This window comes from Canis lupus, chromosome 16 (genome assembly GCF_011100685.1).
Source record: "Canis lupus familiaris isolate Mischka breed German Shepherd chromosome 16, alternate assembly UU_Cfam_GSD_1.0, whole genome shotgun sequence".
NCBI classification, from domain to species: domain Eukaryota; kingdom Metazoa; phylum Chordata; class Mammalia; order Carnivora; family Canidae; genus Canis; species Canis lupus.
Window position 1 is genome coordinate 913385 of NC_049237.1, and position 18969 is coordinate 932353.

Below are 18969 nucleotides of genomic sequence, written 5' to 3' on the forward strand. Positions count from 1 at the left end.
ATCATGTCTTGTGTTTCTTGTCACTCTAAGAAGTCCTGATTTTCACAGGAAATTGCCATGTTACACATATTTTCAAATTAATGATCAGTTATTATTTCAGTGAAGGTTTAAGTGGTGAAGAGCTTCAAAGCATTATATACTAGGCTTTATGGGGAAACTTGGTATAGGTTTTGGTATTCTCCTAAAGCATTTTCCCAAAGTTCAGAAACTAGTGGGCCAGATGAACACATAAACAACACCAAACGATAACACAAAACCTTTGGGATGACACTAAATAAGAGAAATACTGTTATAGGTGAATGATGTGCTATGATGGTAGGAGGGAAGAAAAGTTAATTTTCTATCCAGCAACTGATTCTAGTTAAAGGAAAACTTAATAAATAAATCAGAATTAAGAAAATGCTTGTTTCTGTATTAATCTTGATAAACCTAACATGAAAGATAATGTACACTGTACAGTAACATTATAAAATTACTGAACTATCTCCAGAAATATTCTGATATTTGAGCCTTTAGTACTCATTCCATGAAGACTCTTCCTTCTCACATAATGCAGTACTCCTAGTCTTCATTAAATATGGCTAATGCAATAAGTATTAGGCTCTGAAAATTTCTTCAGAATTACATTTTTGTTAAGAAAAGATTTAAGGATCTTAGCAAAAATAGGTGTTTTTTTCTTGACATTTATAAGAGAATTGGATAGGATCATAAAAGTCTGTTTGGGTTAGTATAGAGAATCTAGTCAGTACTGTTTTACAAAACTCTTTGCTGTGATGGATATGTTGTAAAATTCTCACTGTCCAATGCAGTGGCCATTAGCCCCATGTGAATCTTGAGTCCTGGAAGTGTGGCTGTTGCAACTGAGGAACTAAATTTTTATTTTATTTCAATGAATTTAAATTAAAACAACCACATCTGGCTAGTGGCTGCCGTATTGTATAACCAGCTCTAGAATGAATATATGAAAATTGGTTGGGGCACTCTTGGTTAATTGATGGGGTAAGGAAACCAGAGCTGACAAACCAAGGTAACCGGTGGAGCCTCTGCTAGTCCCTGAAGCCCACGCATTCCTCATTTTCCTCTTCAGTGCATACAACTAATGTGGCAGGTCTGCCGCTTGATCCTAAAGGAGCAGGTGATCCTGACCATAAAAGTATGATAAATGATGCATCTAAGAGGTGGCAAAGTGTAGCCACCTCCTCCTTCAGGAGAGCTACCTCTAATGAATTTCATCGTTTCCTTTCCAAGGTGTGCACGTCTAGTAGGAGACAATCACTAATTGCCTGCTGACTAGATCGTCAAACAAAGTGAGTAAGCTATACAATTGGAAAGGAGTAGATAAATAGAAAAGATTGTGAATGTGGAATGTATAGTATTTGAGATTTTCATTGCATTTGTTTTGAACTTATAGATCAAGTTGGGAATAATTGGTATTTTACCAGTATTGAGTCTATGAATCCATAAAAATAGAATATTTCCTATTCTTTTACATCCAATTTGTCTCATCCAAGTTTTATAATTTTCCACATATAGGTTTCATACACATTGGTTTTTAGTTTTGTTACATTGTGGTCTGAAAACATACTTGTATGTTTTTTATTATCTTAATTTTTTTATGCTGTGATCTGTGGTGTCTCTGAATATGGTATCTTGTGGAGTCCGCCGAGTGAGCTTGCAAAGGCTGTGTATTTTTCTCTCATTAGGAGTATTCGCCACCTACTGTCAATGTCGGTTAGATCAAGTTGATTCATAGGGTTCTATATTCTACCGATTTCAGGTTCAGCTCATCTATATCCTTACTGATTTTCAGCCTGCTAGGTCAACCAGTTCTTGAAAGAGAGGTGTTGATATTTCTAGTCATACATACAGTTTAAACTAATCTAAGTATACTTTGAAATGATGCTATACCACTTCACATAGAGTACAGGTATCTTTTAATAGAGTATTACCAATTCGTCCATCGTAAGCCTTAGGAAAATTCTTTCATTCATTTCACTTGGCTATATGCTATATCAGCTAGTAACATCATTATTACTGTTTTAGATAAACAGGTATTGGTCAACTGATTTTATTTTTATTTTTTAAAAGATTTTTTGATTTATTTTAATAGAGAGCAGTAGGAGAGAGAATGTACTCAATGTGCTCATAGCTGATTTAACATAGCCAGGGAAAGAAATAGCAAACTTGAACATAGGGTAGCAATAATTACCCAAACGGAAGCGCAAGGATACAAAAGTATAAATCACATTCCTACCATCAATGCCTGACAGACCCAGTTGCTCTCCATCTGTGCACTGCTACATATTGTCATCCATTCTGATTTGGTCCTAAAGATGATATGTAGTAATATCTCATTATAGGCTTTTTTGAAGGATAACAATATTTTATTTAATAGTTTTCTATACATTTATACCTTGTAAATATTTAGACATAGGAGATAGTACCTACCCTTCCCATCTTGATCCCCATCAGACAAATGTTTGGAGGCGAGCCTGTGCTGAGGCATTGTAGGGCAGTAACAGGGAAACAGTTACTTTCAATCCCCGACACCATTCTAGAGTGGACTTTACAGAAACACACCATGGGCTGCCTGGGTGCCTCAGGTCATCATCTCATGGGGTGTGATATGAAGCCAGGGTCGGGCTCCACGCTCAGCACGGAGTCTGCTTGAGGAGTCCCTTCCACTGCCCCCCTCCCCACTGCCTGCTAACGTTCTCTCTCTCACACACACAAATACATCTTTTTAAAAAAGAAATAAACTCTGTTAACACAGCAGGAATTCCTTCTCTAGGTTGACAGTATAGATGCTGACCTATGTATTTCCATGTGTCAGTTAATCATGCTCCCATTTCTAATCTATTTTTTATCTCAGAAGTTTCTAAGGATGTCCCATCTATTTCTCTTGGTCCTTACTCATAACAACAGATCTTTTCTTGCATTTTTTGTCCGGTACACTTTATTTCTTTATGTAAATCCAAGGTTTTGACATGTTATCTTGCTCCTTTAAAAGAACTTTCAAAATGCCTTATAGTACAGTCTGCAAACAATAAATTTTTCTTAATTTTTAAGAAAATGCTTATTTCATTAATTGAACAGTTTCATCTGATGTAGAATTCTACACAGGTAGTTTTTTTTCTTTTTCATACTTTCATAGTTTGACTGCTCTCTCTTCTCTTTGCATAGATTCTGATGACCAGCTGGCTCTAATTATTGTCATTCCTTTGCAGGTAAGGTTCCTCCCCTCTGGCTGCCTTAAAGGTTTCTATTTGTCTTTTGTTTTCTGCACTTTCAATATGAATTGCCTAGGTGTGTGCTTTTGATATTTATCCCACTTGTGTTTTCTGAGCTCCTGGGATCTGTGATTTGAGGAAATAAATCATTGTGTCTTCAAATATTTCATCTGCTCATTTCCCATTCTTCTCCTTCTGTTATCCCAATTACTTAAATGTCGTACTTTTTACTTTGTCCCAGTCTTGGGTGTTGTGTTTTGTTTGCCTGTTATTGCCCTACAATGCCTCAGCACAGGCTCGCCTCCAAACATTTGTCAGATGGAGATCAAGATAGGAAGGGTAGGTACTATCCCCTATGTTTAAATAGTTACAAGGTATAAATGTTTAGAAAACTATTAAATAAAATATTGTTATCCTTCAAAAAAGGCTATAATGAGATATTACTACATATCATCTTTAGGACCAAATCAGAATGGATGACAATATCTAGCAGTGCACAGATTGAGAGCAACTGGGTCTGTCAGGCATTGATGATAGGAATGTGATTTAGAGGAAAATTTGCAATCTCTTATGAATTTAAAAATATACTTCCCATACCATCCAGCAATTACTTTCTAGGTATTTACTCAGGAGAAATGACTACTGATATATTCAATAGTATGGATGATGATAATAAACAGTGTGCACCCCGTATACTTGTTATGCAGATTAAATGACTTAATATATGTAACAAATTTAGAACAGTGCATAACACATGAACACAATTTAAGTACTAGTTGTTTGCTTTTTTTATTGTTTTTATTGGACATTAGCACAAGTTTTCATTGGAAACTTTCTAGTAGTACTTATAAGAATGAATAACATGGAAGGAAATGGAAACTTTTGGTGGGCAGAGCAGAACCAGAGAATGTATATTATAAGATGTAAGAAGCACTAGAGTAAGAATGTTTTTCTCTCTTGTTCACTGATATAGGCCAAGTATCCCAAATAGAGTCTGGCATAGAGAAGTCAATAGATGCTTGTGGAATTGAATCAGCATGGACATGAAGGTACAATTCCCGCATGTCCAACACTTATGAAAATTAAACATTCCATTACATGTGAACATCTACAGCTCAACATGTAATGCACATGGGAATAGAATTTGAAATTGTTTCATGAACTACTGTCCCAAACTTGAAAAATGAAATCTGCATGAAGTAGATAATTTGCAGGTAGGAAAAAAGGCTACAAAGGGCCTTGGTGATAAGTCAAAGGCATCTGATAGGACTAAAAGAAGATGGCAATAATTTACATTAGCTGAGGGAAAAAATGGGAGGAAATGGAAAAACTCTAAGGAAACAAGTTTTTGTTGATCAGGGAATTCCTTACTTCTTCTCTATGAGGAACGTATCACACTGAACCTTGCACAGTTAAACTTGACAAAATTTGGTTTCATCTTCCTCCCTTCCTTTTTGCTAGTCTATATGGTTAAGAGATGACCAATATGAATGGAAGTTCACAAAATGATTATCATGAAAACTAAACTTTTAATTCTGCCTTGGACGTCCATATACAGCTTGCTTTAAAGTCTTAGGAACACCTTTTTACATGAGCAGAATGGCTTTACATAATGGCCCCAGATGCTTCATTACAAAAGAGATAATGTACCTTCTTCAACACCTCAAGCTGAGCATCCCTGACTGCTCTTCAGTGAGTGAGCCAATTATGTCAGTTAGTTGGCAAGGGACTAGAGCAAGTTGCTACTATCATGTGATTCTGTTTACTTTCCTGTGATACTTCCTATGAAAAGGAACTTTACAGCATTGTTCTATCTTTTCTATTCTCCCATTAGTCTGTTTTTCCTGAGACACATATTCTTACGCTTTAGGTTATCATGAACTATTGGTGAGACCATGGCTGATTTGCAAGATTGACTTGCACACTGAACTCAACTTGATTTTGTAAACAGCTAATGCAAAGAGAGATACTCTGGGTCTAAGCAATTCTCTATTCAAAGTCTTGTGCATTCAGGCAAAACTGAATTCCCAATCTTGATATGTTGTGAGTCTATAATTTTAGAAGAGATGCAGGGGTGTGGGTCTTGATGAATGCAAGTTAATATGGCCACGCATATTACCTGTCCAGAGTCAGTCTTTTCACCCAACTGATCTCTCATTGGAGAGTGCATGAAATAGGACAGTACATTGGAAAAACGGGGCCAGAGTGAAGAAACGGAGCTGAAGGAAACAATGTCTATGAGTGAAATGTGAAATCTCTAAAAAGTGAAATGCTTTTGCTATGCTGTAATGGAAGATGAACTAAAATTTTATCAATAAGCAGTCTTAAAGGCCACTTCTAAAAGAACACTCCTCTTATATTAGTTCAGTGATACAGAAGAGTAAATATAAAATAACTGTGAAAATATAAGAATATAATGATAGATATTAAATTAGTTGTCCCTTCCCAGTAGCATGAATAAAGAGCTATCAACCATAAATTTCAATGGAATTACCTATTGGATGACAAAACCCCTAATATAAAGAGATTTTAGATCCAGTTCCTAAACTGACTACTAGTAATTATTCCTATAGAAAAACAGATTTATTCCTAAACATTGGCAGTGAACTATGTCAGAGTAAACTACTTTTTTCTTCAGGTTAAAATAAATTTTAAAAAATACCTCAAAGGGTTCATAGTTATCTGGAAAATCAAATTTAAGTGCATAATCTCAATATCAATAAATTTAACCTATTGTGATAGGTTTATGTAGTACACAATTTAAATTAGCAATGCATACTTCATGAAAATTAAACTGTTTCATATGTAGTTATAAAAAGGTGAAGATGAAATCATCAAATACGAAAGAAAATACTAGTATCAATAGATATTTTATTTTTATTTTTTAAAGATATTTTAAATATTCCACAAAAAGTCTATATATTGGCATGTCTACGTGTGTGTTTATACAATTTTTTTGCGTAAGCATAAGCATACATCTGTGTATATATGTGCATATATACTTATTATATAAACAGGTAGAATGTTAAGGATTTTAAGAGGAAACTGTAAAGAAGAAGAAAGAAAGCATTGCTTATCCTCAGACTCGAGAGACTGTTATTTTACATAGGTTCACACTAATTTAATCTGTAGCTCGTCTAGGTGAGTAAGTATCCACAATATGCCTTTAACCTTATGATGTAACCAAAAGTCCCTTTAAAAAACAAAACAAATAAAAACAAGGCTTAGATATAAAAGCCAGGGTCTACTTGACAATATTTCATGTAGTTCTGATGAATTTTAAGAAAGATTATGTTCATTTAGACAGGTACCTTGCTAAAAGTTGAGCATCTTGATTTCTATGACTTTTAAATATTAGAATTATCATGTATATTTGGCACAGACGGTAAATGTTTACTAAGTGAGTATTGACTTAGGTCTTGGGTATTTTAAATGGTTGAGTTTCTGAGTTGATAAGCAGGACAACTGAGTTAAGTTTGTCCTTATTAAAAAGGAAAAAGGTGTGTGTGTATATGGATTTCTGAAATTTTAATGACATTTATACTATTCAGCTAACATTCAATTTATTTTTTGACTATTAATATGAAATCTTCCTTTATTGAAGCACATTATTAATTTCCTGGTTGCTTTTATTATTGCCCAAAGGTAGTAGAAAATTCAAATTCAGTTAAGTTAAAGTTAAGCAATAAAATTTATAATAACTATGAATAAATACAAAGATTAACATACCTTTTTCCATGAAATGTGACAATGTTATGATCACAATGCACATCTACCACTTGAACCTAATCCGTATTTTTGACCTAAGAAATCCTATCCATTAACTTTTCCTTTTTCTTGATATTATACCATTAAGAATAATCAGTAGGAGAGTCAACCCCATGTACAGCACTGTGAGGTGAATACCAAAATGAAGTAGTATCTGTATAACAGCCAATCAACCAACAATGTCAACGAACAACCATTTTTGACAGCAAGAAGAAATGCATGCTATGATTTATTTATTGACAATGGTTTCCAGAATGTACTATATCCACCTCAAGGATGCATAAGTTACATTACTGGGGTAGAATAAGAGAGTATTAGAATTATTTTATTAATCTTTTAGTTTTCTACTTTTGGTTTCCTGTAATACCTTTATTAATCATGAACAGAGAATCATAATATATTACAGATATATCGTCATATATTTTTTAACTGGTTGAAGAATATGACACCAAAAAAGTTGAAGACTTTTAGGGAAGCATGTTAGGGAGTTTAACTGAAAAGTAAAATTGAATATAGAGAAAATGTTGGGTTAAGTGCTTATTAGAGTGGTTTAACTATCAGCTTTATCATGTAAGTGGTTCTGCTATGGTTCTCACTTACATTTCTAAAAATTTGTATCAGCAGGAAACAGATGTACACTTCAGGAGGTAGCCAAGGAAAATATAATACGAGAACTACTTATACAGGAGTCAATAGAGTTTAGATAAAACAAGGAATTGGTTGTACACTGGGCTAGTAATCAGCGGTTAAGTCATCACTATTCCTAAATCTTAAACGGAAAGGGAGAAGGCAATTATATGAGCTCATAAAAAAACCTTTTTGCAGAGGGTCACCTGACAGAGACTGTGGCCTTTGGTTTGGGGACAGATGATGTCTACTCTCCAAGGAAGAACCAAGGGAGTAGATATCTTGACTTTACTTTTTGCCACCCTCCAAACTCTTCCTGGTCCCTCCCCTTGGCCGGATCCAATCTGAAGCCAGAGAAGGACGTGCACAGATGTAGTCCATACAGGACAGCCTCCTTGGGCATAGTTTGAGAAAGAAAGTGGAGTGTGGATATGCAAGAAAAAATTGAAAATTTCCTGCTGCATTCCACTCCTCTTTATTCTTGGCATCTTTTCTTTTCCAGATGAAAAAAAGGTGTCTCTAATACAAGGGATACATGAATCCCATCACCTACCATAACCTTATGACTTGATGTCAGTTTAGTCATATTCCCACATAAAATCTATAATGTTGGCAAACCTCAGTATGCCAGCTTTATGTAAAATCTAGGGGGAAAAGTGAGAGAAGAAATTCTCAACATAAAATATAGCTGCCATAGTCCCATAACTTGTGTAACCTCTCATATGACCTTAAATGGCAATTATATATTCTTCTAGCTACATCCACTCAATGTGTATTCCAAGCTCTGTCAGTGACTGGGCTATAGTATTCTTTATCTGGCGATATGATCTTGTGGTATAAGCCTTTGATTGCTCTGCCTTGATTGGATTGCTTCATTATTCTGTTACCTGACCTTTTATAGAAGTGAGGCAATCCAGAGAAACCTCTAGGTTCTAGAAATGGTTCTTGCTTCCATTGTGCGGCAGCAACCTGATTTCCTATTGTTAAATAACATCAATCACCTCAACCATGGTTGTAGTCCCTTTCTCTGCCAGTAAGTTTAAGAGCTCGAGGAGTAACAATGGCCTGAGGGCATACTTACTTTCCAATTTAACAGAGATTGTGTTGTCTAGGGGAAGCATTTCTTCTGTGTAAACTAGGGCACTTCTACCTATTTGCTGAAAGAAGCTACTCTCACTACCTTCCTCAGTTTCTGGATTTGTGCATTTTGACAGCAGGAGAGATGGCATGTGTTGGATAATGGTGTAAGGTCTGTAACATCTGGTGGGCCATCCCAAATCCACAAGATTTTGTCTCTCGAAAGATGCTACAGCAGTCTTTAGCAGATTATTCCATTCTATCAGATCTGCTACTTGTAGATGTTGAGACCAGTGGATTTGGGGTGAGCTCATGGACACATTTCTTTTGTTGCAAACTACTTCCCTTTGTCTGAGGTAAGATGTCAGATCCAAAGAAAATAAGGATTTTGTAAGCCTACATACAGGTCATGATGCTGACAGAATTGTGACCAAAGAAGGAAGATTCCATATATGTCTCTTCCTGCAAGAAAACATATTTTCCCATCGTGATAAAAGGAGTCAAGTAGAAACAATGTCATACCAGTTAGACAGAAGGTGCCCTATGAATGGCTTTGTGTTGTCTTCTGCCAGCACACTGGTTGGCCATAACTGTATCAACTGTAAAGAGGATTTTTGGTGTGTGTGTGAAGAGAATTTCATGTTGTCAAACCTGGCCCCCTGTGTTATCCTGGCCTACTAGTAACTTTCCCATTGAGAAACCACTTGGATTAATGAAAATGAAGACTAATAGCTATAGAATAGGTAATTTTGTGCGTCTGATTATTGAGGTCCCTCTGCAGCGTCAGCCTTCTCTGGAAGATTAAATGGGACATGAATATCCATAGTTTATGCTCTTTCGAAGGGGACCACTCCTATACTTCATCAGAACTTCTTGTCATCAACTTTTCAATTGGGTTCTTTTAAGTCCCTTACCAGTGGCCCAACTTGTCAGCTACTGCTCGAGGATTAGTGTAGATCACGACCTCAAGCTCTCTCTCCCTTTATGCTGGTTGGGGCATAGGGGGTGGGTAAAATGGGTATATTTTCACAAACTTGGTGAATCCAGGTGGGATGACATATCAAATGCTGGGAGGTTTAGCATTTGTATCTTAGGAAACAATTTATATTAAGTATTAGGCTATGTAAGGGCTTCTTTAAAATGACATTGTTATGGAGCCTGGGTGACTCAGCTGATTAAACATCTGGCTCTGCTCAGGTCATGATCTCAGGGTCCTGGATAGAGCCCTGTGCCAGGTCACACTCAGTGGGGAGTCCTCCTTCTCCCTCTCCTCTCTCTCTCTGCCCCTCCCCCCGCTCATGCTCTTCTCTCAAATAAGTAAAATCCTAAAATAAAATAAATAAAATGACCATTTTTCTACTTGAAATGTGCTTACAGAGGGCTTCCCAAAGCAGCTGGCAGCCTAAATTGTTGCTTTTTGCCTTCCGAATTTGTTTGTTTGTTTGTTTTTGTTTTTTTGGCAGTGTAGGCAGAGGTTGGAGGTGGATTTCCTACTTAAAGCTCAAACTAAGGGCTATTACTAGAGCTATTGCAAGATGAAGGTCTTTTAAAGAGTTTTAAATGAGGAAGCTCATTCTTAATGTAGAAGGAAGTAATTTCATATTTCAACATTATTATATTACCTCAGCGAACACTTTAAACGCTGGGTCAATTGTTTCCAGGAAACATTTATGACTCTAGCATGTGCCAAACAACCTTCTTACTGAACGTAAGAATAGCCCTAGCTTAATAGATGTGTACCATGTTTTTGAAGGACGATTAATGAAAACAAAGTCAAACATTTTATACTAATATAGGAATTTGCTTTTTCCTAAAAGAAACCAAGGACTTTGCTACTTGTCTTTGCTCGGCTACTAAATGTTTTCCTTATCTGTAAGCTGTACTGAAGCTCCTGGAAAGAACTTTCCAGCTGGGGGAAAAAAAAAACACCATAATTCTTTATGGGTGATCTACCTGTTTTTCATCTTATGTACAGTGAGAAGCTTTCCTTCCTTCAGGAACTCCACCCTACACTGATCCTTCTTTTTTCATGCCACCAGCATCCTACTGACTTTACTTTGTACCTGTCACTGTCACAGCAAGTTGTGTCTCTCTTCACTGAAGCCACATTTCTGATTAATATGGGCTGAATCATCTTATGTGGCAAGGGACTGATTGAGAAAATACAGATAATTCTAAGAAAGGATTAAAAACTCTTCTAATGAATCGCTACTAACTTCACTGATGACAAGGGCATGTACATCATGGAACTTAATTTTTATAGAAATGGGCTATTTTGGAACATTCTTCCATGATCTCTTTTTCTCATTTGATAATAATATGAACATCCTCCATATCATTAAATTCTTTTGTATAGGAAATTTTTAATTATTGTATGGTTTCATTAATATAATATAGTTTATAGTATTTACTGCATGTGCATATGCGTATATTCAGAGAGAGAGAGAATATATATTTATTTTCACCTACATCTACAGACACATAATACAACTTTAATCAGCTATGTTGGTAAAACTTTGGACATATTGTATTTATAGTTTCTGAGAAGATATTTAAAAAAAAAAATTCTTGAGTTAAAGGTTATAAGCTGTGTTTCATCTTCTTGTATAGAGCATTAATAGGAAGGTGTGATACGGGCAACCCACTATAGTACTTATGTGCATTGTCATATACATTCATTCATTCATTCATTCATTCATTTTGTTTCTAAGTTAACTGCGGTATAATTGAAAAATAAAAATCATTTAGATTGATGATGAATAATGTGGTATTTGGGTTTTTTGTTGTTTTTTTTTAAGATTTATTTATTCATTCATGAGAGACACACACAGAGAGAGAGAGGCAGAGAGCCCAGGCAGAGGGAGAAGCAGGCTCCTCCAGGAGCCCAATACAGGATTCGATCTTGGGATCCCGGGGTCATGACCTGAGTCGAAGGCAGCTGCCCACCCAGGCGTCCCTACAATGTGGTATTTTGATATATGTGTCTCCCATCCAAGTACTATAACCAGGCCCGAACCCTGTTTAGCTTCCAAGATCAGATGAGATTGGGCATGTTCAGGGTGGTATGGCTCCCATCGCTCATGCTCTCTCTCTCTCTCTCTGAAATAAATAATAAATAAATAAATCAGATATATAAAAAATAAAATAAATTTTTCTCACTCAGTTTTTTCTACCTGTAGATTGTCTAATCTCTCTTTTCTCAAATAAACAATGCTCATTGTAAAGGAGACATTTCTGCAATTGAGAAAACAAGTTCATAATACAGTGTACATAACCAATAATGAAATTAATTTGTAGTATTCCATTGATAGATTGGTCAATTTGTTTGTTTTTACGTAGTTATCCTCCTTATCGATAGGAATTCTAAGATAAAAGTCAATCTCCTTAAAATCTTTGCAGTATGAACCATGATAAAAAAATGAAATATATATATATATATATTCACACGCACATATATGTAAAGATTCTGCTTTTATATTTCTACAAGCTTTCCAATGTCATTTTGAGTGAACTTAATCATTATTTTTTAATGATTTCACCATATAATTAGGAAAAAAAATGACTTACAGCACAGTATATTACTTTTGCAGTTCAATCGAGCTTTGGAATCCGGCATTTCCATTCATATTCAAATTAATAATCATGAAATCATAATGTAGATTTTGTTGCCTTTTGTGTTACATTTGCCTGTTAGAGCAGAAAAGTTAAATAAATATTTTACTGATGCTTCCTTTTTTTTAAGTTTGGGCTTTGGGGGACATGATATTGTGTGGATGTAGGTGGTCTTTTTTTCTTTTTAAGCTATGTAGAGGAGAGAAATGAACGGGTTAGAAAAGAATAGGAGTTGCTTTTTAAACAAATTACAGACCAGAGATAACCACATACCCAATCCCTTAATCTGTCCCATTTCTTATTTATATTAATTGAAGAAAAAATACTGGCTTTGTAGCAAGATGCATTCTTCCAAGTAACACTCAGAAAAAGAAAAAGGCTACTTCCACATTGTAATTACTTAGCATTCTTTTTCATTTTTGCTTGAACAAGGTGAAAAATGTCAGTAGGTCTGCTCATGCAAAAGAAAAGAAGTATAAAATATCAAACATGCATTCATTAGAGATTATTATAGAAAAGAGTATTTAACTTTAGGGAGGAAACACTTAACCTGATACACATTAAGTTCTCCTCTCTTCTCCTCTAAGAAAATGAGAATAATTAAGGAGAATGATTACAGGTGCTGCTAATTGGTTCCAACCTTAAGGACACCACTTATGACACTTTTGTTTTTATTGATGATAATTCTATAACATAATCATACTTACTCTTATTACCATTGACAAAACTATCGTCTTGAGAATGCTAAGCACAGCAAATGGCTGTACCTTTGAATATATTACAAAAAACAAGTGCTTTTGTGTGCCTTAGTTGATCTTCATGCCATTAGATGTAGCTGAGTGCCACGTTTTTTCCACTTGGAATAAATGTTAACCCTGACTACTTCCTAGACTTGGTAGCATTTGGTGGACTCCGGTGCATTTTTCTGCAATGTGATATGCACTTGTTGGAGTGTATAGAGGGAATTTATTTTTTATTTTTATTTTTTTAAAGACTTCGTTTATTTATTCATGAGACAGAGAGAGAGGCAGAGACACAGGCAGAGGGATAGCAGGCTCCCTATGGGGAGGCCCATCCAGAACTCGATCCCAGGTCCTGGGATCACAGGATCATGACCTGAGCCAAAAGCAGATGGTCACCCATGAGCCACTCAGGTGCTCCTATAGAGGGACTCTAAAAGAAATGTAAATGGTGAGTTGATTTCTTAATTTCTAAGAATTCTTGACCTCAAAATCTTTAATCACTTTTGATTTTCTGAAGGACTTTTAAAATTTAAGAAAAATTTTGAACAGCTCTTCTTTTAATGTTATTTTTCCCTTGAACTCTTCACTCTTTTAAAGAACACGTACATATGCATGTGTGTATACATGTATTAACTCATATCACGTTAGTTTTCAAAAACTTTTTCTTCTCTCTTTCCATAACTGCCATCATTTTTATGAGAAAAAAAAGCAACTTTAAATAGTGTGTTCCTACTCTCTAGTCAGTTACCTTGCCCAAGTCCTGAAACCTTAACTGAGGGATCCCTGGGTGGCTCAGCGGTTGGGCGGCTGCCTTTGGACCAGGGAGTGATCCTGGGGTCCCGGGATCGAGTCCCGGGATCAAGTTCTGGGTCAGGCTCCCTGAGGAAGCCTGCTTCTCCCTCTGCCTGTGTCTCTGCCTCTCTCTCTCTCTGTCTCTGTGTGTGTCTCTCATGAATAAATAAATAAAATTCTTTAAAAAAAAAGAAAAACAAGGAATTTGGATACATGCGGTGACACAGAGAATGAATAATGTACTGCACACACACACATAAACAAATGCACAAAAAAGAAACTTTCTTGAGAATTTTATGCCATGTCTTCAAAACAGAGATGATAGGCATATGAGGTATAATGCAACAGCTGATGACAAGAATGATATTTAAATATATACATTTATTACTAAAACAGTAAATTATTAAAGAAATGACAATTGAAACAACACTAATAACACAAATTATTTTGCATATCATATGGAGGGGGAAGATAAATACTACACAATGCTGGCAAGAGTATGGAGAAAGTAGTGCTCTGATTTTCTGCAATAGTGCTAATCGGTAAAACTTTTTGGAAATTACTTTGAAAATACATCTTGAGGGATCCCTGGGTGGCGCAGCGGTTTGGCGCCTGCCTTTGGCCCAGGGCGCGATCCTGGGGACCCGGGATTGAATCCCACATCGGGCTCCTGGTGCATGGAGCCTGCTTCTCCCTCGGCCTGTGTCTCTGCCTCTCTCTCTCTCTCTGTGACTATCATAAATAAATAAAAATTGAAAAAATATATTAAAAAAAAGAGAAAATACATCTTGAGTTTCAAATATTGCATAACCTTTGACTCAGCGATACTATGTTTATAAATGGACCATGTGTGTACTAACACAAGTCATACAAAAATGTATGCACAGAAGTATTTGCTGAGTGAGTGTTGAGCTTTAGCTCTAGAATCAGACAGACCTGAGTTGTAATTACCATTTCGTTACTTTCTTTTTTAAATATATATATATATATATATATATATATATATATATATATATATATATTGGAGTTCGATTTGCCAACATATAGTATGACACCCAGTGCTCCTCCCATCAAGTGCCCCCCTCAGTGCCCATCACCCTGTCACCCCATCTCCCCCACCTACCTCCCCTTCCACTTCCCCTTGTTCCTTTCCGGAGTTAGGAGTCTCTCATGTTCTGTCTCCCTCTCTGATATTTCTCACTCATTTTCTCTCCTTTCCCCTTTATTCCCTTTCACTATTTTTTTATATTCCCCAAATGAATGAGACCATATAATATTTGTCCTTCACCGACTGCCTTATTTCACTCAGCATAATGCCCTCCAGGTCCATCCATGTCGAGGCAAATGGGGGGTATTTGTCGTTTCTAATGGCATTACTTTCTAGATATGTGAGCTTAGGCAAGTTACATAGCATGTCTAGATTTCACTATCCTTTGAGAATTAAATGAAATGATGTCTATAAAGTGTGTAAGAAAGAGTTTGGCACCTCCTAAGTACTTGAGAGATGTTTATTAGTCTTTGTAGTGAAGATAATATTGTTATAAATATTATGCAACATCATTTATAATAGTTAAGGTTTCAAAACAAGCCCCTTATTCAACTGGGATATCAGTTAAATAAACTTAGGTTCATTGAATAGAATACAACAGAGTCACGCAAAAGAAGAAGATCAATCTATGTGGAAGAAAAGGCAAGAAATACTTTGAAAAACATAGTTTTAGTATTAATAGTATTATTCCACGTGTGTGAAAAGACACTAATATATTTTGACTAGTCTATTATCAACAGAAAGAGGGAAAAGAATATGAACCAACATATTAATAGTGGTTATCTCTGGGAAGTGGAATAATGAGCCATTTTTATTTTCTCTATTATATTTTTTGAGAAATTTAATGTTTTTTAAGGTCATTCTTTATTGTCTGCCAAAGTCAAAAAATGTATCAGGAAAAATTAATCCTGCTTTTCTGGCATTAAGGATATAGACCAGAATATGTCATCTATCTCTATGTATGGAGATATAGATATAGATATAGATATAGGTATAGGTATGTAGATATAGATATAGCTGCATACCATATCTATAGATAGAGATAGGTGACATATACTGGTCTGTAGATAGATATAGTGTATGAATGTATCTTTATATCTCCATACATAGAGGTAGATGACATATTCTGGTCTGTAACTTTAATAAAAAAAATAAGATGCACATATAAAATATTAAGTAAGTAGGTATCATGTAGCCTGATATGTTCTTTATTTGAAAGTTAGAGAGAACCATGGAAATTCATTAACACTTTTTGTGGTATCAGTACTTAAAAAAGAAACCCTAGAAATGGAAGGAACCTCAATACTTCTCTGAGTCCAGCATCTCACCAAGAGCACAAATTCACTGAAAGCCAACTCCACTAACTTCATCTGATTTGGGGGATAATAAGCTACTAACTCCAAAAGTAAAACATTGCTGTTAGAACGTTATTTCTTAGATTGATTAGAATGTGCTTTCTCATAAAATCCCTGCCATCATTTCTATTTTTGTTTCATAAACTGAATGAGGCTCTTTATAAACTCTCTTTAGATGAGAGCTTTTTAAATAGTTTCAGGTTGGATACACATAGTTTTTTCATTTAAGATTTTCCCCAATTCTTATTACTTTTCTGTGTATCAGAGGATTTCCAGGCTCATTACCTTCTTGGTGCTCATATCTGAACGTCCTCAGAGACACTTATTCTCCTTTAGAGTCTGACTCATGCCATTCCAAAGTCAGGATAACCTTTCAAAGGGAATAGTCAGCTTGGTGATCCAGCTGTTTATTAGTCCTAGCAATATCAGGCTTGATGTTCTCTAACTATAAGTATCAAGGCAGACAAAAGTTTCTTTACTATTTTCTAGTTTCAAGCCTATTTTATTATTTTCGAATTTGTATTTTTATGAAATGTAATAATTTACAAATTATTTTAACAAGCTTTATATATCTTTTATAAATCTTGCAAAATTTTAAGGTAATCCGGATCCAAATATTTGCCCTCTTAAGTAATGTGGGAAGCTCATTTCAGTACAATTAAAGTGTTAGGAACTATGAAATAGCAACACATTGAAAGAGTCAAGACCAGACCACATTCCTTTCATTTTAACTTAATTTAACATCATCATGAAGAGTAAATTAAGGGTTGACTATATTTTTCAAATTATATATTAACATACATACACACATATGCATGCACGCACGCACACACACACACACACACACACAGACACACATTGAAGCATACTTTGGAGCAAAAAGGGACATTAGTGTAGTGATGACTTGTAGGGCAATCACCAGAACATTAGCCTTATATGGGATTCTAAGCTCTCTTAATAAATAATCAAGCCTAGAATATTGTTGTGAAGTTCCACTTACGAGGCACATAGTGCTCAAATTCAACTTGACATTTGATATTCTATGTCACCACTATGAAAGTTCTTGTATTTTTTGAAAATGCTTTGACAGGGAGTCAATTTGCAATTGAGATGAAGGATTATCGATGTTGCTTGCTTTTATAAAGATGTAGTGGGAGGAGACATGTAAAATATCAAAACATTTAGTTGGATGTGAGAAGAAACTTATCTTGGTGTATTTTCAAAGCTTCTCTTTTATTTTAAAATATTTTTAAAAATATGACAGAGAAGTTTTAAGATTTGGGATTTGACAAAGGGTGAAGCCGTTAATGCAGGGAGGTGCTGCCAAAACTCAGCTGACAAGCGACCTGGGACACTCACCTTTCTCACTAGGTCCTTGTATTGATCCAAATTTTTTTGAAAATTTATCCTCTAAGATTATTTTATTGGATTGTTTGTTTAACAGACAGGCAGAGAGCAGGGAGCAGGAGAGGGAGACACAGACTCCTCAAGCACACTCGGCCCCAAGCGCAGAGCCTGCCAGGGGCGGGTTCCCAGGATGCTGAGGCCATGACCTGAGCCACAACCAAGAGTCAGATGCTAAGTGACAGAGCCACAGGCGTCAAGCCCCGTGTTCCTGCTGTGGGCACTCCTGCCTTCCCCCTGCCCCCCGCAGCCACTGAGAGCTCGGGCTTTGGTCTGCGCTCCAACTCCCAGGTGGTCTGGAGGCTACAGTGCAGGCTGCACGTCTCCTCTGTCCCACCTCAGGCTGAAAGGGCCTCAGCCCTGAGAAGGAATCAGATCTGCCCAACCACCCCCAGCCGGAGGGAGCTGCTGGAGCAGCAGGTAGAAGAACTGGTGCCTGCCTTGCTGCACATTGACTCCTTGTCCATATTTGAATTCCTAAATGTTTTGGAGGAATATGGCACCCCTGAAGAGGTGCTGGACCTGCTGTTTGCAAAGTGAACACCCTGACTCCACAGCCCAGTGGGATGGGCCACCTACTTGTTGGGAGTCTTGGGGAATGTTCCTGAACTTCCCGGCCCCTGGGGCTGCTCCTCTGACTGGAGTAGAGTCATGCAGGGCCTAATTGGGTCCCGCACGGCAGCCCCCGGGCCTGGCCTGTGACAGGTCGGCTAGAGGGGCTGTGCTTGTGCTCAGCAGTCGTCGTTCTGTCCCCATGACGAAGCCTGTGCCGCCTCCCCACCGTCACCAGGGTCTTGAGCTGGCCTGTTTTACCATGGAAAGGGAGTTTTGAGTCCATCTGGGGTCTGTATCCTGGGGCATTCGCAGTAGGGGTCCCCGGGGACACCGGGGCGCCCAGGCCCACTTGGATATCGGCCATGGGCCTGGCCGGAGCCCTTTCATTCCTCAAGCATTCAGGAAGCGCCAGCAGGTGCAGGAGCTTCTCCAGGAGCTGCCCATGGCCCCACGCACAGAGCTGACGGCCCCCCAGGGCTCCGGACTAGTCAGAGGTCAGAGGGTGACAGCAGCTATGAGGAGAGATCGGGTCCACAGGACGATTCCTGTGATGCCCCCCGCCCTCCTCTGGATATCGATGCATTGTAGCTTCCTGCAAGAAGGAAGGAATCCTGGACCAGTGGGAAATGTGAGTGAGCCCTGGCTCATGCAGGGGAGCCTTCCCTCTCCAGGAGGGCCGCGAGGGGGCTGTGGGCTGGAGGGGCTGCTGGACCCTCACCCCACAAGTCTGCAATTCCTGTGACAGGGTAAAGGTCTAA

The 18969-nt window shown here is 37.2% G+C and overlaps 1 long non-coding RNA gene across 2 annotated transcripts; it reads left to right on the forward strand.

Moving 5' to 3' along the window:
• The first annotated feature begins 702 nt into the window (after positions 1–702).
• LOC119877083 lies at positions 703–18275 on the forward strand. 2 transcript variants are annotated; one of them, XR_005371153.1, is made up of 4 exons: positions 703–1307; positions 3184–3227; positions 4204–4279; positions 10678–10826. It is a non-coding gene; the product is annotated as an uncharacterized LOC119877083 (long non-coding RNA). The 2 variants fall into 2 exon arrangements; XR_005371152.1 differs by lacking the exon at positions 10678–10826 and adding an exon at positions 17697–18275 and having other exon boundaries at positions 704–1307.
• Positions 18276–18969: the final 694 nt, after the last annotated feature.